The following is a 23,277-nucleotide window of genomic DNA, read 5'->3' on the forward strand; positions in this document are numbered from 1 at the left end:
AGGTCTTTGCATTACATCAATACTTGGTGGTGTAGGTGGCACATGGTGTTTTTTGCACACCTTTCCTTTTGTTTGATTTGAAAAAATTTTTTGGGTGTATATATTTTATCCTAAGAATATTATTAATTAAAAGTTAAGTTTTATGTAATGCATATCCTCAAAGCTTACTTGTGCACACTAACACTTTTACAAAAGAGAGTAAAACTAACCCCAAAATGTTCTTTAACTATATAAATAGCAAAAAGATCAAAAATGAAAATGTGGGCCCTTTAAAAAATGACGAGGAAGAAATTATAAACGGGGATCAGGAAAAAGCAAATATATTAAACAAATTATTCTCCACTGTGTTCACTGAGGAAAATGAAATGCCAGGTGAAATACAGCGAGATAAGGTAAACTCCCCAGTACAGATCACCTGTCTAACCCAGGAAGAAGTATAGTGCCGCCCACAAAAAATCAAAATAGACAAATCACCAGGTCCAGATGGCATTCACCCCCGTGTTCTAAAGGAATTAAGTAATGTGATAGACAGACCCCTATTTAATATTCAGGGACTCTATAGTAACAGGGACTGTTCCCCAGGACTGGCGCAAGGCAAATGTGGTACCAATATTTAAAAAGGGATCAAAAGGTGACCCCGGGAATTATAGACCTGTTAGTTTGACCTCCGTTGTATGTAAATAGTTTGAGGGTTTTCTAAGGGATGCAATTCTGGAGTATCTTAATAAAAATAAATGCATGACCCCATATCAGCATGGCTTTATGAGGGATCGGTCCTGTCAGACTAACCTGATCAGCTTTTATGAGGAGATGAGCTCCAGACTGGACCAGGGTGAATCACTGAATGTCGTATATCTGGATTTGTCCAAAGCATTTGATACAGTTCCACATAAAAGGTTGGTGCATAAAATGAGAAGGATGGGGCTGGGGGAGAATGTGTGTAAGTGGGTAAGTAACTTGCTCAGTGATAGGAAACAGAGGGTGGTTATTAATGGTACTTATTCTGATTGGGTGACTGTTACTAGTGGGGTACCACAGGGGTCCGTCTTGGGTCCTGTTCTATTTAATATATTCATTAATGACCTTGTACAGGGGTTGAATAGTAAAGTAGCAATCTTTGCAGATGATACTAAACTCTGTAAAGCGGTAAACACTATAGAGGACAGTGCACTGTTACAAATGGATCTGGATGATAAATGTAAGGTAATGCACATGGGGAAAAAAAATCCAGGCTGGGATTATGTATTAAATGGGAGAATGCTTGGGACAACTGATGTGGAAAAGGACTTAGGGTCTTAGTTAATAGTACATTTAGCTGTAGTGACCAGTGTTGGGCAGCTGCTGCTAAGGCAAATTAAATCATGAGGTGCATCAATAGGGGCATAGATGCCCACGACAAAGAAATAATTCTACTGCTGTACAAATCACTAGTCAGACCACACATAGAATACTGTGTACAGTACTGGGCACCAGTGTACAAGAAAGATATAGTGGAGCTGGAGAGGGTTCAAAGACGGGCAACCAGAGTAATACGGGGAATGGGAGGACTACAGTACCCAGAAAGATTATCAGAATTAGGGTTATTTAGTTTAGAAAAAAGAAGGCTTAGGGGAGACCTAATAACTATGTATAAATATATTAGGGGACCGTACAGTGATCTCTCCCATGATCTATTTATACCCAGGACTATATCTATAACAAGGGGGCATCCTCTACGTCTAGAGGAAAGAAGGCTTCTACACCAGCACAGACGGGGGTTCTTTACTGTAAGAGCAGTGAGACTGTGGAATTCTCTGCCTGAGGAGGTGGTCATGGGGAACTCTGTGAAAGAGTTCAAAAGGGGTCTGGATGCATTTTTGGAGAGTAATAACATTACAGGTTATGGATTTTAGATTTATAGGGACAGAACGTTGATCCAGGGATTTATTCTGACTGCCAAATTTGGAGCCAGGAAGGAATTTTTACCACTAGTATGAGGGTTTTTTGCCTTCCTCTGGATCAACTCAGTAGGGACTCATTAGGGTTATAGGTTGAACTTGATGGACTTTGGTATTTTTTCAACCTTATGAACTATGTTACTAAAAGAGACCGTTCTCTTCTGCCTACCTGCCTCAGCTACTATTCTGATCCTGCCACCCGCTTGATGCCACACATCTGATGCCAAGTATTGTAAACCACCGCCCCACTATGTCACCGGGTCACTTTCAGGACTGCTGATGCCACCTCCAGGCTGTCTCATACTGCCACCATATGTACTCCTCATGCTGCTGCCATCTCCAGGCTGTCTCATTCTGCAACTATATGGTGTCATCATGCTGCCGCCAACTCCAGGCTGTCATTCAGCCACTATATGGTCTGCTCTTGCTGCCGCCAACTCCAGGCTGCGTCTTGCACAAACATAATGGTAAATTAATTTTCTTATCATGACATTGTCTTTAGAGTATATGTCTGTCTATATATGTGTATCTGCAATTGAGAAACTTAACTGTCACTTTTTTGTATTATCTGTGAATGACATAACAGGACATTATATATGTTATTTAAATAATGGATACTGATTTCTTTTAGTATTATTTTACTCATATGACCTTAAGCTTTCCAAGGCTTCCACTAAGTTTCCACAGTTTTTATACACCTAAAATTGCAGGGCAAAAATGTAACACCTTAAATGGGAAATATACAACTTTGTTTATAATACCGTATATTTGTGAGCTATGTGTGTGCCAGAAAAGTGTCACTCTCGCTACTGCAGCGCTCCGGTCAGATCCACTGACCCGGTGCGCTGCGATACCGCCTCCAGCCGGGATGCGATTCGCGATGCGGGTGGCGCCCGCTCGCGATGCGCACCCCGGCTCCCGTACCTGACTCGCTCTCCGTCGGTCCTGTCCCGGCGCGCGCGGCCCCGCTCCCTAGGGCGCGTGCGCGCCGGGTCTCTGCGATTTAAAGGGCCACTGCGCCGCTGATTGGCGCAGTGGTTCTAATTAGTGTGTTCACCTGTGCACTCCCTATTTATACCTCACTTCCCCTGCACTCCCTCGCCGGATCTTGTTGCCATTGTGCCAGTGAAAGCGTTTCCTTGTGTGTTCCTAGCCTGTGTTCCAGACCTCCTGCCGTTGCCCCTGACTACGATCCTTGCTGCCTGCCCCGACCTTCTGCTACGTCCGACCTTGCTTCTGTCTACTCCCTTGTACCGCGCCTATCTTCAGCAGTCAGAGAGGTTGAGCCGTTGCTAGTGGATACGACCTGGTCACTACCGCCGCAGCAAGTCCATCCCGCTTTGCGGCGGGCTCTGGTGAAAACCAGTAGTGACTTAGAACCGGTCCACTAGCACGGTCCACGCCAATCCCTCTCTGGCACAGAGGATCCACCTCCTGCCAGCCGGCATCGTGACAAAAAGCATCTGTTATTTGAGGAAGATTATTTTTTAAATATGTGTGATCTATGCCATTATATGCCTGTGCAGTGACATATGTTGCAGAAAGGGTGTACCTACCATACAGACAGATCATGCGGCTGCTATGGGGCACCTGAAGAGAGGGGGCCGCTCCCCTGCTGCCACTGGAATCCATCTTCCATTTTCTGGCCCAGTCTTCTTTCGTCTTCTGGGGCCCGACACGTAACACTGTGCTCAGCTAATCGTCAGTCACAGCAATGTCCTGCCTTAGGTGGGTGATAGGCTGAGAGGCACTGTAATGTAACGGGCCCAAGCACTAGGAAGAAGACCGGGCTGGGGCCTGTTACATGACACTGCCACTTAGCCTATCACCGGCTGAAGCGAGACATCGCTGCAGATGATGAATAGCTGAGCACAGTGTTAGGTCCTGGACTCCAGAGGCCGGAAAAGACTGGAGATGGAGGAATGGAGACCAATTTCAGGTGGCATCAGGAAAGCGGCAAAAGGTAAGTTAAAGTTTATAATTTTTATTGTGGTGGCCCAGGCAGTATTAGAATAACTTTTTGGATAACCCCTTTAAAGATCATAGAGAGTAAGGAGGAAACAAACACCAGATCTCTCTATCCAGGGGCATAATCAGATGCCGTAATAGGATTCCTATTTCAATCTCTGCTATGGGGCCCTTTTTTTCTCTATGTATGCCACTGTGTTGCAGAATGAAATGCTTAAATGAAGAGTAAAGTAAACCTAACTGGAATATTCTGCTTATCCGTCCCTCATAAAAGTTTAGCACAAGATGTGCAGACTGGCTTAGGATGAATGGACATGTTTGATACACTGAACCCATAATTATATTTGTATGATAAGATTCCCTTCAGTTTAGGGAGTAATGGGTGTAGAGAAGCTCCAGTAATAAATCTAGGATATTAAAACATAATGAACTCGTCCTTGTATCTCGATTCTTCATTTCTTTAATAAAATACCTTAAATAGTTCACAATGAGCGGAAGAACATAAATCCCAATTTAATAATTAACAAACTCTGCTGTCTCCACCCGAGCCAATGGCTTCATATATTAATGATACTGAAAAGAATCAAAATCTTTCTGCATTGGCTCAGTAAATTATTGGTTTTTTTAACCTCACAGACCACAGACTGAACAGATTATCAAAGCTACAGGATCTTATAAGGGTCACAGTGGCTGAAACGGTCATTTAGCACTGTGGGTGGAGGGCACTTTTATCAGTTCAAGGGGTTAATCTGCCCCTTTGTATGAAGAAGCCATGTATATCTGTCTTTTTTCCTCAAAGTTGAAAAGAAGGACTAGATTGAGCATGGGAATCCTACATCAAGCTGACTGTACTATGCTGTCAGCAGCAACTTGTTCACATTGACAAACCTACCATTTGAACACTGGATTTGGTACACTGGACCCCTTAAAGGGGTACTCCGGAGGAAAGACAATTCTGCTTTGAGATATTCCACTTTGGATAATCTGCAAGCAGAATTTCCAATGCAGAAAACCCACAGTGGACTTATGTACATGTAAACGTAAAGTCTGTCAGTAGTTTAGAGCCCCCCAACTGCTGAAAGCCCTATACAGAGGACAGAGAGAGGATTATAGTGATATCTTGTGTTTCTGTCATGAAACCTATATAACAGGAGTCCTCAAAGTTTTTAAACAGGGGGCCAGTTCACTGTCCCTCAGACCATTGGAGGGCTGGACTATAGGTAAAAAACTATGAACAAATTCCTATGCACACTTATATATCTTATTAGTGGACTACCCCTTTAAGTACGCAGCACAATTCCCCCCCCCCCCCCCACACACATTACGTAGGCAGCATAGATCCCCCAAATTAGGATGGCAGTATAGATCCCCCCGCATTAGGTTGTAGTTCCCCCACATTAGGTTGGCAGTATAGTTCCCCCACATTAGGTTGTAGTTCCGCCACATTAGGTTGGCAGTATAGTTCCCCCACATTAGGTTGGCAGTATAGATCCCTTACATAACGTTGTAGTTCCCTCACATTAGGGTTGTCAGTGTATTTTCCCCACATTAGGGTTGGCAGTATAGTTCCCCCACATTAGGTTGGCAGTATAGTCCCCCTCACATTAGGCTGGCAGTATGGCTCCCCCACATTAGGCTGGCAGTATAGTCCCCCCCCCCCACATTAGGTTGGCAGTATAGTTCCCCCCACATTAGATTGGCAGTATAGTTCCCCCACATTAGGTTGTAGTTCCCCCACATTAGGTTGGCAGTATAGTTCCCCCACATTAGGTTGGCAGTATAGTTCCCCCATATTAGGTTGGCAGCATAGTTTCCCCACATTAGGTTGGCAGTATAGTTTCCCCCACATTAAGCTGGCAGTATAGTTCCCCCCACATTAGGTTGGCAGTATAGTTCCCCCCCATTAGGATTGGCAATATAGTTCCCCCACATTAGGCTGGCAGTATAGTTCCCCCCACATAAGGTTGGCAGTATAGTTTCCCCACATTTGGCTGGCAGTATAGTTCCCCCACATTAGGATTGGCAGTATAGTTCCCCCACATTAGGCTGGCAGTATAGTTCCCCCCACATTTGGCTGGCAGTATAGTTCCCCCACATTAGGTTGGCAGTATAGTTCCCCCCACATTAGGTTGTCAGTATAGTTCCCCCACATTAGGTTGGCAGTATAGTTCCCCCCACATTAGGTTGTCAGTATAGTTCCCCCCACATTAGGCTGGCAGTATAGTTCCCCCCCACATTAGGCTGGCAGTATAGTTCCCCCCACATTAGGCTGGCAGTATAGTTCCCCCACATTAGGTTGGCAGTATAGTTCCCCCCACATTAGGTTGTCAGTATAGTTCCCCCCACATTAGGCTGGCAGTATAGTTCCCCCCACATTAGGTAGGCAGTATAGCTCCCCCACATTAGGTTGGCAGTATAGTTCCCCCACATTAGGTTGGCAGTGTGGCTCCACCACATTAGGCTGGCAGTATAGTTCCCCCCCCCACATTAGGTTGGCAGTGTAGTTCCCCCCACATTAGGTTGGCAGTATAGTTCCCCCACATTAGGTTGTAGTCCCCCCACATTATGTTGGCCGCATAGTTTCCCCCACATTAAGCTGGCAGTATAGATCCCCCCACATTAGGTTGGCAGCATAGTTCCCCCCACATTAGGTTGTAGTTCCCCCACATTAGGTTGGCAGTATAGTTCCCCCACATTAGGTTGGCAGTATAGTTTCCCCCACATTAGGCTGGCAGTATGTTCCCCCACAGACATACAGCCTCCAGCCATACAGTGTATAAATAACTTTATTCTGGAGGCCAATACTTTCCAGCAATTCCAAATTTATAGAAAATGTCTAATTTTTTTTAATTTGCAGTGTTACCGTATATCCCGGCGTATAAGACGACTTTTTAACCCTGAATTTTCTTCTGAAAAGTCAGGGGTCGTCTTATACGCTGGGTATTGGGGTCCGGCATAGGAATACTTACGATTATCGTGCCGGCTCCTGTGTGCGGCTGCAGGCGGGGGCCGGCCAGAGCATGTACAAACTAATAACTGTATACTTAAAAACCAGGGTGCCTCCAGCTATTGTGAAACTACAACTCCCAGCATGCCCGGACCGGCAAAGGCTGTCCGGGCATGCTGGTAGTTGTAGTTTCACAACAGCTGGAGGCGCCCTGGTTTTTAGTATTTATGAATTAGTTTTTACATGCTCTGGCCGGCCCCCGCCTGCAGCCGCACACAGGAGCCGGCCCGGGCAGATAATTATATGTATTCCTATGCCGGACATCCCCGTGTCCCGAAAAATCTTTTCGGGACATAAGGATGTCCGCAGGTCACTCACCATTCCCCGCCCGCCACGTGTCCTCCTCCAGTCCTCCTGCGGTCTTCCTCCGGTCCTTCTGCGCTTCTCCACCGCTCTATCGTTGTACGCACGGGACGTCAGTGACGTCCCGTGCGTATAACCATAGAGGCGGAGGAGGACGAGCATGGCCGGGGCCTGGTGAGTGACCGGCGGCGCGTCATCTACAGTGTTCCGATCACCGCTCCTCTGGTCCCGGGACTGCTGCTATGGTCCATAGGCCAAAGCAGTAGATTGTGACCCCGGGCCGGAGGAGCGGTGACCGGAACACTGTGGGGGGCAGTACACAGACATACAGCCTCCAGCCATACACTCTATATGGCTGGAAGTTGTATGTCTGTGGGGGGGGAGCTGCCTACTATTGTGGGGGGGGGGGAGCTGCCGACTTAATGTGGGGGGGCTGCCGACCTAATGTGGGGGGGGGGAGCTGCCGACCTAATGTGTGGGGGGGGGGAGCTGCCGACCTAATGTGTGGGGGGGGGGGGGAGCTGCCGACCTAATGTGGGGGGGGGGAGCTGCCGACCTAATGTGGGGGGGGGGGGAACTGCCGACCTAATGTGGGGGGGGGGAGCTTCCGACCTAATGTGGGGGGGGGAGCTGCCGACCTAATGTGGGGGGGGGGGAGCTGCCGACCTAATGTGGGGGGGGGGAGCTGCCGACCTAATGTGGGGGGGGAGCTGCCGACCTAATGTGGGGGGGGGAACTGCCGACCTAATGTGGGGGAGCTGCCGACCTAATGTGGGGGAACATGCTGCCGAACTAATGTGGGGGAACATGCTGCCGACCTAATGTGGGGGAACTTGCTGCCGACCTAATGTGGGGGAACATGCTGCCGACCTAATGTGGGGGAACATGCTGCCGACCTAATGTGGGGGAACTATAAGGTACTGTACATAGCGGTAGGAGGGGTAGTCTTATACGGCAAGTATATCCCAAACTCTATATTTTAACTGTAAAAGTTGGGGGTCGTCTTATACGCCCAGTCGTCTTGTACGCCGGCATATACGGTATATATGCAGTGATACCATTTACATTATTTCTTCATATTTTTCTAATCAAAATTTTTTTGTGGGGGGTTTCTTTCGTTTCTAGATGTTTTCTTGAACTCTCTTACTTTTTTAGTCTACCTGACTGAACTTGACCATGTGGATTCCTGATCACTGGTATATTACAACGTGTTTTGTCAGTATAACAGGTATCTTATTAGACCCTTATAGGTATAAGGGGCAGAACTAGGGTCCCAATGAAGTCCACTGGCTGCTATTGTAGGGGGGAACAATGGGGTGACAGATAAAACCATCTTAAGGTGCCCTTACACCTTATGCTAAAGTCGGCTGGACCTGCTGCCGGCATAGAGTATAGTAAATCCCAAGGTCCTGCCCCCTTTTTTCTTAACCCCACCAACTAGAAATGTCCAATTTGCAACTATATCTGAACCCAGGCTTTCATGATTGCTAAATTTCTCCCCCCCCCCCCCCCCCCCTAGATCTGTGCGTAAAGTGATACATGGTGCAGCTCTGAAATCATGGAATAAAATTCAGGAAAATTCTGCAAAAAAATTGCTTTTTCTTTTTTTGTTATAAGACTATATAGTAAACTCTTTCTGGAGGAAAAATGGATCTTCATGGACATTTTTCCAATTTTTGTTATAAAGCAACAATGTCCTTTTGTTTTACATTTTACGGCTATAGCTCTGCCTTTAAATACCCTGGCACAGTGACACCCACGTGTCCCAGTAGTTTTCCCCTATCCTTTAACCCAGCTACTTCACTATAACCACATACTGATTTTACTACATTTTTCGGAGATTGTTCCACCTAATAGGCTTGCTTACTGTTTGGTAAATAGCCAATATCCGTTAAATAGTTATTATGCTAAAATAACCCCTTTCCCGCCTGATAAGTGGAGCGTTTAGTGTGTAATTATGAGGCATAATTAACATTACCTGATGGAGCATTATTGCTAGGAGGAGAAAATTACACTAATAGAAGCATATACCTATTTCCGGAATTATAGAAAGCTGTAATGGGGTTGTGTTCTTCTACTTGTATCTTACCATTAACTTCACAAACCACAGCTTTATACTCGGCAATGAAATCTGCCAGCCATGTAGTGCCAGAGCGAGGTTTGTTCCTTTACACAGTCAAATAACTTACCTCATGCAACCTATACTGCACATTGCACACTTTACAGTTGGTTTATAATAGAAGATGTACAGTGCTTTTTATTATCATTATCATCTACCTAGAAAAATAAACATTATATTCATAAGACCTTATTTATGAATCACATAAAACCATATACACTCTAGAAATGCATGATGGCTGATGTGTTTCAGATCAGCTGATCCTTTTTATTGTAACCTGAGTCAGGTTATGATAAAGGATCTACTGACCCCAAAAGCGTCAACCATCTTGCATTTATACAAGTACTTATGGTTTTTTATGTTTTGAACCTTAGGCAGATGGGCTACAGCAGCGAAAGACCACAGTGGGTGCCACTCCTGTCAGATAAAAGTAGAAAAAATGAGGTAACACAGGCTCACCATAGGAAGACTAGAAGAACATTGCCTTGTGTGCGGAGTCTCAATTTTAGCTGCAACATCAGATGGCAGGGTCAAAATTTGACACAAATATGGCATGGATCTACCTTGCCTTATATCAATGGTTCAGGCTGGCGTTGATGGTGTATTGGTGTGGGGGATATTTTCTTGGCACATTTTGGGCCCCTTAGTACCAATTGAGCATCATTTTTACGCAACTGCCTACCTATTGTTGCTGATCATATGTTGGGATGTGGTGGAACATGAGATTCACATTATGGATGTGCAGCTGACAAATCTACAGCAACTACAGTACATGATGCTATTATGTCCATATGGACCAAAATTTCTAAGGAATGTTTTTACCGACTTGTAAAAAAATCTATATATATATAAAACTCAACGTGTGTGTGTGTGTGTATGTATGTATGTATGTATATATGTATAGATGTATGTAAGTATGTAAGTATGTTCCACAAAAACTTTCAAACGGCTAAAGATATTAACATGAAACTTGGCACACGTGTTACTTATATGTCAACAACAAACATAGGATAGGTAATTTAACCCTTACTCAACTCCATTTGCCAGGGGCGGGGCTTATGTTTAAAGTCCCATGCAAGTCAATGGGAAATATCTGTCACTGCAGAACTTCCAAACGGCTGGAGATATTTCGATAATACTTGGTCACATGTTACTTATATGTCCACTTAAAATATAGGATAGTTAATTTAACCCTTAACTACCCCCATTTGTGAGGGTCAGGGTTTTTTTTTAAGTCCCATGCAAATCAATGGGAAATGTATGTTCCCATCTAATTTCCGTTAGGCTGGAGCTATTTCATTACCTGGTACACATATTACAAGTCAGGATATGAGGATGGGATGGGAGGTTGGGATAGGAGGACGGAATATGAGGACGAGATATGAGGTCGGGGTAGGAGGTCGGGATAGGATGTCGGGATAGGAGGTCGGGATAGGAGGACAAGATAGGAGGACGGCATATGAGGACGGGATAGGAGGTCTGGATAGGAGGTTGGGATAGGAGGTCGAGATAGGAGGACGGGATAGGAGGTCAAGATAGGAGGCCGAGATATGAGGAGGGGAAAGGAGGTCGGCATAGGAGGATGGGATATGAGGTCTGGATAGGAGGTCAGGATAGGAGGTCGAGATAGGAGGACGGGATATGAGGTCTGGATAGGAGGTCAGGATAGGAAGTCGAGATAGGAGGATGGGATAGGAGGTCAAGATAGGAGGTCGAGATATGAGGACAGGATAGGAGGTCGGGATAGGAGGTCGGGATAGGAGGACAGGATAGGAGGTCGAGATAGGAGGTCGGGATAGGATGTCAGGATAGGAGGTCGGGATAGGAGGACAAGATAGGAGGACAAGATAGGAGGATGTGATATGAGGACGGGATAGGAGGTGTGGATAGGAAGTTGGGATAGGAGGTCAAGATAGGAGGATGGGATAGGAGGTCTGGATAGGAGGTCAGGATAGGAGGTCGAGATATGAGGACGGGAAAGGAGGTCGGGATAGGAGGACGGGATAGGAGGTCGAGATAGGAGGATGGGATAGGAGGTCGGGATAGAAGGTCAGGATAGGAGGTCGGGATAGGAGCTCGAGATTGGAGGACGGGATAGGAGGTCGGGATAGGAGGTCGAGATAGGAGGACGGGATAGGAGGTCGAGGACGGGATAGCAGGACGGAATAGGAGGTCGGGATAGGAGCTATTCCGTTAGGCTGGAGCTATTTCATTACCTAGTACACATATTACAAGTCAGGATATGAGGATGGGATGGGAGGTTGGGATAGGAGGACGGAATATGAGGACGAGATATGAGGTTGGGTAGGTCGAGATAGGATGTCGGGATAGGAGGTCGGGATAGGAGGACAAAATAGGGGGACGGCATATGAGGACGGGATAGGAGGTCTGGATAGGAGGTTGGGATAAGAGGAGGGGAAAGGAGGTCGGGATAGGAGGATGGGATATGAGGTCTGGATAGGAGGTCAGGATAGGAGGTCGAGATAGGAGGACGGGTTATGAGGCCTGGATAGGAGGTCAGGATAGGAAGTCGAGATAGGAGGATGGGATAGGAGGTCAAGATAGGAGGTCGAGATATGAGGACAGGATAGGAGGACAGGATAGGAGGTCGAGATAGGAGGTCGGGATAGGATGTCAGGATAGGAGGTCGGGATAGGAGGACAAGATAGGAGGATGGGATATGAGGACGGGATAGGAGGTGTGGATAGGAAGTTGGGATAGGAGGTCGAGATAGGAGGATGGGATAGGAGGTCTGGAAAGGAGGTCAGGATAGGAGGTCGAGATATGAGGACGGGAAAGGAGGTCGGGATAGGAGGTCGGGATAGGAGGACGGGATAGGAGGTTGAGATAGGAGGTCGAGATAGGAGGACGGGATAGGAGGTCGGGATAAGAGGTCGGGATAGAAGGTCAGGATAGGAGGTCGGGATAGGAGCTCGAGATTGGAGGACGGGATAGGAGGTCGGGATAGGAGGTCGAGATAGGAGGACGGGATAGGAGGTCGAGGACGGGATAGCAGGACGGGATAGGAGGTCGGGATAAGAGGTCGGGATAGGAGGTCGGGATAGGAGGTCGGGATAAGAGGACGGGATAGGAGGACGGTATAGGAGGTCGGGACAGGAGGTCGAGATAGGAGGTTGGGATAGGCGGTCGGGATGTGGGGTCGGGATATGACAACAATATATGAGGACTGCATATGAAGTCAAAAGCTTCCTCCTTTGTTTATTTTCCTCCCCAAAAAGGATTAGGAAGGAAAAACCGGGCAACGCCAGGTACTCAGCTAGTTGTAAATAAAATAATAAAAGGAGTGTACAGGAAAGGATTACGCATTTCAGGGGCAGCACCCTCCTTCCTCAGATTGATCCAGCAAGTCCCGGATGGCAATGAAGCAGAGACCACTGCGGACATGGGTTGCTAACACGCGTCGTTAGGAAGAAGCATCACTTTACTAAATAATACCAATTGGGGAAAAGGGGATGTGCCAACCCTTGCACCGTTTTAGTTCCTTGCACTGCCACTACTAATAGTGTGGCAATGCAAGGACACTGGTAAAGAATGAAGAGACCTCCTCAAAACTGCTGATCTGCAGCAATGCAGGTGCTGGATCCCAGATTGAAGCATAGACCATTGTTTTAAACAAAAGTCAGATTACCCCTTTAATAGCTAAGTTTAGCCCCGAAATTGTTCCTGCAATAGGGTGGATTGCCCTGCTCGGTAGTCTGAAACTATGCTGATGCCTGTGATTAGATGTCAGCACCATTGAAGTTATGGCGTAGGCAACAGGGGTGTAACTATAGGGGGTGCAGAGGTAGCAATCACACTGGGGCCCTGGTGGCTAAGGGGGGCCCAAGGCACATCTGCCCCCTAAGAGGCCAGTATTATATATTACACATGGGGCCCTGTTGCAGATTTTGCATTGGGGTCAAGAAGCTACAAGTTACACCACTAGTATACCATAAAGAATAAAGGCAGTTCTGAAGGTAAAAAGGGTCCTAATTAAGTGGCCAGTAAGATATTGTATTTAAATACCTGTATAACATACATAAGACACTATACATATGTTTTTATTACTATAACACAAGGCTGAATATTCATTTATGAAAGACCTTCAGTCCTTTGGGAATCAAAGGGCTTCAAACCATAAATGACCATAATAAAGCATTGTATACGTCCACAGCAATGACAAATCTGTTGAAACAAAAACAACTTGAAGCGATTTCCTTTGAATTAAGTTTGCACTATTTAAATGTCCCTATCACTGCCATTACTGTGAAATTAAATGTAATAGGTTTCTCATGAATAATATGAAAACCTTTTAATACAGTCAGAAGTCACAGTTCTTTCTCATCCCCTATGATTAGAAAGAGTCATATGGATGTAACTTTGACTGGCTTACACTGGCCTCCACCCCATCACCAAGCAGTCACCTCATTACCCATGAAATTGCTTCATTACCATTCCATCCCTCGCAGCAGCTCAGCATTCTCCTAACATGACAGACATTCCAGGTCCTAATATGTTCTTATCTGACCTGCACTAGAGGGGATCTGTACAGACACTAGAATACCTTCTAGATGAGAGTAGATAACCATGGGCAAAAGGTGACAAGCAGTGATATCATTATTCTTCCAGTCATTTCATCTGTACAAATCCCATGGATTTTATTTGTGTCCAAATTCCACAAAAATGTAAAATAACTAATATATAATGTGTTGCGTTTTCAAGCAACAATGCAGGTAGTATGCATGATATATTGGTCAAAAAAGAAATTAAAAGATAGTAAAAAAAAAAGTAGTAATACACCGTGAACAATACTTACTATAGATGAGCAAAACGAACTTGCTGATCCAAAATTTAATCTGAACCTTTGACTTGGCATCAGCCACATGGAAGAAAGGAGGAGGAAGGATCACATGACTTCAGAGTAGCCCATAATGCCTTTCAAACTGCCGTCCCAGCCAATCAGTAGGCAGTAAATGGGTGGTGTCCAATGGCTGTAAAAGTCTATGCACAAGCTTCTGCAGGCATTTTAGGGATAGAAAGCATTAGGAGAAGATCTCTGTGAGGGACAATGAGGAGCCAGTGATCAACACAGGTAGGAGCAGGACCACACAAACACAATGTTTGTTGCTAAAACAGCACTGCAGAGAGTGTTCTGTATCTGTTCTATAAGTGCAAAATTTGTCTCACTACAAGTTAAAGGAGTACTCCGGTGGAAAAAAAAATTCAAATCAAATGGTGCTAGATAGTGAAATTTGTAAATTACTTCTATTAAAAAAAAATCTTAATCCTTCCAGTACTTATCAGCTGCTGTATGCTTCAGAGGAAGTTGAGTTGTTCTTTTCAGTCTGATCACAGTGCTCTCTGCTGCACCTCTGTCAATGTCAGGAACTGAGGAGAGGTTTGCTATGGGGATTTGCTCCTACTCTGGGTAGTTCCTGACATAGACAGAGGTGTCAACAGAGAGCACTCTGGTCAGACAGAAAATAACAAATCAACTTTCTTTGTAGTATACAGCAGCTAAGTACTGGAAGGATTAAGATTTTTTTTAATAGAAGTGATTTACAAATCTGTTTAATTTTCAGGAGTTGGAAAAAAAAGTTTTCCACTGACAGCTTTTTTCTTGAGGTACATTATTTGTGAAAAATTGCATAGAGGGTTTTGCATCCCTTTTGTGCAAAGTTTGTTTAATCAAAGATTTCTAGACTGTTTGGAAAAAAAACATTGCTTCTTTCAATACCACTGTGTGCATATAAACATTTGGCAGGCATCTGACACCAAGAAGAGAGGGGGGGGGCCTTTTTTAATTTAAAAAAGCAGAAAAAAATGTATTAGTGCAATGTGGCTTTTTTTTTTTTTCATTTTTTAAACAAGCTGTTACCACCATATACCATCCGTTTACCCATTGCCAGAACATTGACATTAACTTTGCAGTTAAAGAGGTACTCCGGTGGAAAACTTTTTTTTTTAAATGAACTGGTGCCAGAAAGTTAAACAGATTTGTAAATTACTTCTATTAAAAAATTGTATTCCTTTTAGTACTTTTTAGCAGCTGTTTACGACAGAGGAAAATCTTTATTTTTTTATTTTCTTTTTTGTGTTGTTCACAGTGCTCTCTGCTGACACCTGATGCCCATATCAGGAACTGTCCAGAGCAGGAGAAAATCCCCATAGCAAACCTATGCTATTCTGGACAGTTCCTGACTCGGACAGAGGTGTCAGCAGAGAGCACTGTGGACAACATAAAAAATTAATTCAAAAAGTTAAGAATTTCCTCTGTAGCATACAGCTGCTAAAAAGTACTAAAAAGATTAAGATTTTTTTAATAGAAGTAATTTACAAATCTTTATGATGTATTAGAGAAAAAAAGCGTGTTGCAATAGGAAAAAGTAGAGTGGTATGCCCAAGCTGCAAAACGGTTAGTGTGGCTCCCGTATTTCACACAGAGAAATAAAGATAGGTATAATAAAAATAAACTGTCTGCGCATATAGGGACTTTGCAAAGGGGTCTATTATACTAAAAAGAATAAAGTTGTTGTTGTCGTACCTTAAAGGATAATAGATGGATGAACTGATTAGAATGAAGTAGTGTCACTAGTTATTACAGGCTCGATGGCTGGTATTGTATTGGAATCCAAAAAACTAAAATGATACCAAAATAGAATTATTCCTTATATGTTGAATTTACTTTACATAAAATAGTATGCTTCAATACAGTATACGCTACCTATATTGCTTTACGTGATATACTTTCTTCTAGGTATGGTTTTTCCAATGAATTAGTTGGATACACACGTTGAGACTATTAAAATTATTCCCCAGATCAAGATAGTTTCAAAGTAAGTCTTGGGCTTTTTTTTTAAGTTTTCTATTTTTTATATGTGTATAAAGAGTCTCCCCACTTGTCCAGAGCACATTTCCCCCATCTCTTGCAAAGACTTTGGACTCCTGGACTCCTTAATCAGGAACGGCAGTATGGAGTGCTGAGGGGGGGGGGGGGGGTGCAGCCTAAGCCAATCACAGCTCATCTCATACTGAACTGCTCTGGGCTGTGTGTAAATCAAAGAAAAACAGGCGCTCCCTTGTGGAGAATCAATGGGATCACAGGTGTGTGGTAGGGGAGGGGAGTAAAGGCTCACCCTGCCAGGTTGTGTGCATTCCCACACAACCAGGATTTGCGTTTGATAAGATGATCCTGGTCTGCAGCCTTCCTAAAAGCAGTAAGGAGATGTATAACAAACTTCGAGGAGGATAGGAATTCCGGCGCTGACCAAGGAGGAGACAATGGAGTCAGGTGTGTAGCGAACAGATTTAATCCCATGCGACGCGTTTCACCTCGCTTGCGCGGTTTCATCAGGCATACTGTCACGATTCGGCTGGCTGGAGGTGGATCCTCTGTGCCAGAGAGGGATTGGCGTGGACCGTGTTGGTGGACCGGTTCTAAGTTGCTACTGGTATTCACCAGAGCCCGCCGCAAAGCGGGATGGTCTTGCAGCGGCGGTAGCAACCAGGTCGTATCCACCAGCAACGGCTCAACCTCTCTGACTGCTGAAGATAAGCGCGGTACAAGGGAGTAGACAAGAGCAAGGTCGGACGTAGCAGAAGGTCAGGGCAGGCAGCAAGGATCGTAGTCAGGGGCAACGGCAGGAGGTCTGGAACACAGGCTAGGAACACACAAGGGAACGCTTTCACTGGCACAATGGCAACAAGATCCGGCGAGGGAGTGCAGGGGAAGTGAGGTATAAGTAGGGAGTGCACAGGTGAAAACACTGATTAGGCCTGCTGCGCCAATCAACGGCGCAGTGGCCCTTTAAATTGCAGAGACCCGGCGCGCGCGCACCCTAAGGAGCGGGGCCGCGCGCGCCGGGACAAGACAGACGGGGAACGGGTCAGGTACGGGAGCCGGGATGCGCATCGCGAGCGGGCGCCGCCTGCGTCGCGAATCGCATCCCGGCTGGGAGTGATATTGCAGCGCACCCGGTCAGCAGGTCTGACCGGGGCGCTGCGAATGAGAGGATGCTGCGAGCGCTCCGGGGAGGAGCGGGGACCCGGAGCGCTCGGCGTAACAGTACCCCTCCCTTGGGTCTCCCCCTCTTCTTGGAACCTGAGAACCTGAGGATAAGACTTTTGTCTAGGATGTTGTCCTCAGGTTCCCAGGATCTCTCCTCTGGGCCACAGTTTTCCCAATCCACTAAAAAAAATCTTTTACCTCTGACAGTCTTGAAGGCCAGAATCTCCTTCACAGAGAAGACGTCAGATGAACCGGAAACAGGAGTGGGAGAAACAACTTTGGGAGAGAAGCGGTTAAGGATGAGTGGTTTAAGGAGAGAGACATGGAAGGCATTGGGAATACGGAGAGAAGGAGGAAGAAGGAGTTTGTAAGAGACAGGGTTAATCTGGCACAAGATTTTGAAAGGACCAAGATAGCGTGGTCCCAGTTTGTAACTGGGGACACGAAAGCGGACATATTTAGCGGAGAGCCATACCTTGTCTCCGGGAGCAAAAATGGGGGGAGTTCTTCTTTTTTTATCAGCAAATCTTTTCATCCGGGATGAAGCCTGTAAAGGAGAATTTTGGGTTTCTTTCCATATGGTGGAAAGGTCACGAGTCACTTCATCCACAGCGGGCAAACCAGAGGGCAAGGGAGTAAGGAGGGGAGGAAGAGGGTGACGGCCGTACACCACGAAAAATGGGGATTTAGCAGAAGATTCGGAGACTCTGAAGTTGTATGACAATTCGGCCCATGGTAGAAGATCTGCCCAGTCATCCTGGTGGGAGGAAACAAAATGCCGTAAATAGTCACCCAGGACCTGATTAATTCTTTCTACTTGCCCATTGGATTGGGGATGATAAGAAGAAGAGAAGTTTAATTTGATCTTGAGCTGTTTACAGAGGGCCCTCCAGAATTTAGACACGAATTGGACGCCTCTATCCGAGACGATATGCGTGGGCAAACCGTGAAGGCGAAAAATGTGTACAAAAAATTGCTTTGCCAACTGAGGCGCTGAAGGAAGACCAGGAAGAAGAATAAAATGTGCCATCTTGGAAAATCGATCAACGACCACCCAAACAACTGTGTTGCCACGGGATGAGGGCAAGTCCGTAATAAAGTCCATACCAATCTGTGACCAAGGCTGTTCAGGAACAGGCAGAGGATGAAGGAGACCAGCAGGCTTCTGGCGAGGAGTCTTATCCCGGGCACAGACAGTACAGGCCCGCACGAAATCAACAACATCAGTCTCCAGAGTCGGCCACCAATAAAATCGAGAGATGAGTTGCAAGGATTTTTTGATGCCCGCATGGCCTGCGAGGTGGGAGGAGTGTCCCCATTTGAGAATCCCGAGACGCTGGCGTGGAGAAACGAAGGTCTTCCCTGGAGGAGTTTGTCTGATGGAAGCTGGAGAAGTGGAGATCAGACAGTCAGGAGGAATGATGTGTTGCGGAGAGACCTCTACTTCAGAGGCATCAGAAGAACGAGAGGGGGCATCGGCCCTAATGTTCTTGTCAGCAGGGCGAAAATAGATTTCAAAGTTAAAACGGGCAAAGAACAACGACCACCTAGCCTGGCAAGGGTTCAGTCGTTGGGCAGACTGGAGATAGGAGAGATTCTTGTGATCAGTGTATATGATAACTGGATATTTTGATCCCTCCAGCAGGTGCCTGCATTCCTCAAGCGCCAATTTAATGGCCAGTAGTTCTCGATCACCAATGGAGTAGTTTCTCTCCGCCGGAGAGAAGGTCCTAGAAAAAAACCCACAAGTAACAGCATGCCCGGAAGAATTTTTTTGTAGAAGGACAGCTCCAGCTCCCACAGAGGAGGCATCTACCTCCAATAGAAAGGGTTTAGATGGGTCAGGTCTGGAGAGCACGGGAGCAGAAGAAAAGGCAGACTTGAGATGTTTAAATGCGTCTTCCGCTTGGGGAGACCAGGACTTAGGATTGGCATTTTTCTTGGTTAAAGCCACGATAGGGGCCACAATAGTGGAGAAGTGTGGAATAAATTGTCTGTAATAATTGGCGAACCCCAAAAAACATTGGATAGCACGGAGGGGCGTGGCCAATCTAACACGGCAGAAAGTTTATCTGGGTCCATTTGTAGTCCCTGGCTAGAGACCAAGTATCCTAGGAAAGGAAGAGATTGACATTCAAAGAGACATTTCTCCATTTTGGCATAAAGTTGATTGTCCCGAAGTCTCTGAAGAACCATGCGGACATGCTGGCGGTGTTCTTCTAAGTTGGCAGAAAAAATCTGAATATCATCCAGATAAACCACAACACAGGTATATAGGAGATCACGAAAAATTTCATTAACAAAGTCTTGGAAGACGGCAGGGGCGTTGCACAGGCCAAAGGGCATGACCAGATACTCAAAGTGTCCATCTCTGGTGTTAAATGCAGTCTTCCATTCGCCCCCCTCCCTGATGCGGATGAGATTATAAGCACCTCTTAAATCCAGTTTGGTAAAGATGTGGGCGCCTTGTAGGCGATCAAAGAGTTCCGAGATAAGAGGTAAGGGGTAGCGTTTTTTTACCGTGATTTTATTAAGTCCGCGGTAATCAATGCAAGGGCGTAGGGAGCCATCTTTTTTGGACACAAAAAAAAATCCAGCTCCGGCAGGAGAGGAGGACTTGCGGATAAACCCCTTTTTTTAAATTCTCCTGGATGTACTCCGACATGGCTAGAGTCTCTGGAGCAGACAGAGGATAGATTCTGCCCCGGGGTGGAGTAGTACCCGGGAGGAGGTCAATAGGACAGTCATAAGGCCTGTGAGGAGGTAAAGTCTCTGCTTGCTTTTTGCAAAAAACATCAGCATAGTCCATATAAGCCTTAGGAAGACCAGATACCGGGGGAACCACAGGGTCACGACAGGGAGTACTGGGAACCGGTTTAAGACAGTCCCTGTGACAAGAAGTACCCCAGTTCTTGATTTCTCCTGTGGACCAATCAAGGGTTGGGGAATGGCGTTGAAGCCACGGTAATCCAAGAAGAATTTCTGAAGTGCAGTTGGAGAGGACCAAAAATTCAATTTTTTCGTGATGGGGTCCGATGCACATTAGGAGAGGTTCCGTGCGGTAACGCACGGTACAGTCCAATCTTTCATTGTTAACAGAATTGATGTAGAGGGGTCTGGCGAGACTGGTCACCGGGATGTTGAACTTGTTGATGAGAGAGGCCAAAATAAAATTTCCTGCAGATCCAGAATCCAAGAAGGCCATAGCAGAGAAGGAGAAGGTAGAAGAAGATATCCGCACAGGCACAGTAAGGCGTGGAGAAGCAGAGTTCACATCAAGAACTGTCTCACCTTTGTGCGGAGTCAGCGTACGTCTTTCCAGGCGGGGAGGACGGATAGGACAATCCTTCAAGAAGTGTTCGGTACCGGCACAGTACAGGCAAAGATTCTCCGTGCGGCGTCGGGTCCTCTCTTGAGGTGTCAAGCGAGACCGGTCAACTTGCATAGCCTCCACGGCGGGAGGCACAGGAACGGATTGCAGAGGACCAGAGGAGAGAGGAGCCGGGGAGAGAAACCGCCTCGTACGAACAAAGTCCATATCCTGGCAGAGCTCCTGACGCCTTTCGGAAAAACGCATGTCAATGCGGGTGGCAAGATGAATAAGTTCATGCAGGTTAGCAGGAATTTCTTGTGCGGCCAGCACATCTTTAATGTTGCTGGATAGGCCTTTTTTAAAGGTCGCGCAGAGGGCCTCATTATTCCAGGATAATTCGGAGGCAAGAGTACGGAATTGGATGGCGTACTCGCCAACAGAAGAATTACCCTGGACCAGGTTCAGCAGGGCAGTCTCAGCAGAAGAGGCTCGGGCAGGTTCCTCAAAGACACTTCGAATCTCCGTGAAGAAGGAGTGTACAGAGGCAGTGACAGGGTCATTGCGGTCCCAGAGCGGTGTGGCCCATGACAGAGCTTTCCCAGACAGAAGGCTGACTACGAAAGCCACCTTAGACCTTTCAGTAGGAAACTGGTCTGACATCATCTCCAAGTGCAGGGAACATTGCGAAAGAAAGCCACGGCAAAACTTAGAGTCCCCATCAAATTTATCCGGCAAGGATAATCGTAGGCCGGAAGCGGCCACTCGCTGCGGAGGAGGTGCAGGAGCCGGCGGAGGAGATTGTTGCTGAAGCTGTGGTAATAGCTGCTGTAGCATCACGGTCAGTTGAGACAGCTGGTGGCCTTGTTGCGCTATCTGTTGCGACTGCTGGGCGACCACCGTGGTGAGGTCGGCGACAACTGGCAGTGGGACTTCAGCGGGATCCATGGCCGGATCTACTGTCACGATTCGGCTGGCTGGAGGTGGATCCTCTGTGCCAGAGAGGGATTGGCGTGGACCGTGTTGGTGGACCGGTTCTAAGTTGCTACTGGTATTCACCAGAGCCCGCCGCAAAGCGGGATGGTCTTGCAGCGGCGGTAGCAACCAGGTCGTATCCACCAGCAACGGCTCAACCTCTCTGACTGCTGAAGATAAGCGCGGTACAAGGGAGTAGACAAGAGCAAGGTCGGACGTAGCAGAAGGTCAGGGCAGGCAGCAAGGATCGTAGTCAGGGGCAACGGCAGGAGGTCTGGAACACAGGCTAGGAACACACAAGGGAACGCTTTCACTGGCACAATGGCAACAAGATCCGGCAAGGGAGTGCAGGGGAAGTGAGGTGATATAGGGAAGTGCACAGGTGAACACACTGATTAGGCCTGCTGCGCCAATCAACGGCGCAGTGGCCCTTTAAATTGCAGAGACCCGGCACGCGCGCGGCCTAAGGAGCGGGGCCGCGCGCGCCGGGACAAGACAGACGGGGAATGGGTCAGGTACGGGAGCCGGGATGCGCATCGCGAGCGGGCGCCGCCTGCGTCGCGAATAGCATCCCGGCTGGGAGTGATATTGCAGCGCACCCGGTCAGAAGGTCTGACCGGGGCGCTGCGAATGAGAGGATGCTGCGAGCGCTCCGGGGAGGAGCGGGGACCCGGAGGGCTCGGCGTAACACATACTGATGAAACGCGCAAGCGCGGTGAAACGCGTCGCATTGGATTAAATCTGTTCGCTATACACCTGGCTCCATTGTCTCCACCTTGGTCAGTGCCGGAATTCCTATCCTCCTCGAAGTTTGTTATACATCTCCTTACTGGGCTGTGTGTAGCAGAGTGAGGAAGGAGAATCTCCCCTGTATGGCTACAGATGATGTCACGCCTGCTGTGGAACGTCCCTTTTTCAGTCTGTGAATCTGACTGAGACTGAGCAGAAAATACAGAGCAATATCAAGGAAGAAAACTAAAAAAATATATAAAAATAAGGCAGGGGGGGGTATCTTGATGGGGAAGTGAACTGGAAGGATTATAAAATTTGACAAGATCTTGACAGGTACTCTTTAAGCATCCTTTGACAGTATAATACACAAGTTTTAGGCATATTAGTGAAGTTTCAGTTTGGTTTAGACTAACTCTTTTTTTGCTGATATTTTGTAAAATGGACAAACTGACCTTTTGAAGTTTGCTCATCTCCTATCCCTAAATGTTAGAACCCACTCACAATAAATCCCTGGATCAACATTCTGTCCCTATAAATCTATTATTCATAACCTGTAATGTTATTACTCTCCAGAAATGTATCCAAAACCCTTTTGAATTCTTTTACAGTGTTCACCATGACCACTTCATCTGGCAGAGAATTCCATAGTCTCACTGCTCTTAGGACAGGTTCACAGTACGGAAATTCCAACCAGAATTCTGTTTTGAAATTTTGCTTGGAAATTCCATTGCAACAGAGTCCCACTGCTGGCAATAGGATTCCACTGCATACTGCAGATTTTTCAATTCCGCCAGAACATTAAACTTGTTCAATATTCTGGTGGATTTCCGTTCCGCAGACATTGTCATTTATGGGGATTGACAATGTCTGCGTGGTCCTAGGAGTGTCACACAGTGTTGCATGCTGCACAAGTTTATC

This window comes from Hyla sarda, chromosome 4, assembly GCF_029499605.1.
Source record: "Hyla sarda isolate aHylSar1 chromosome 4, aHylSar1.hap1, whole genome shotgun sequence".
NCBI classification, from domain to species: Eukaryota; Metazoa; Chordata; class Amphibia; order Anura; family Hylidae; genus Hyla; species Hyla sarda.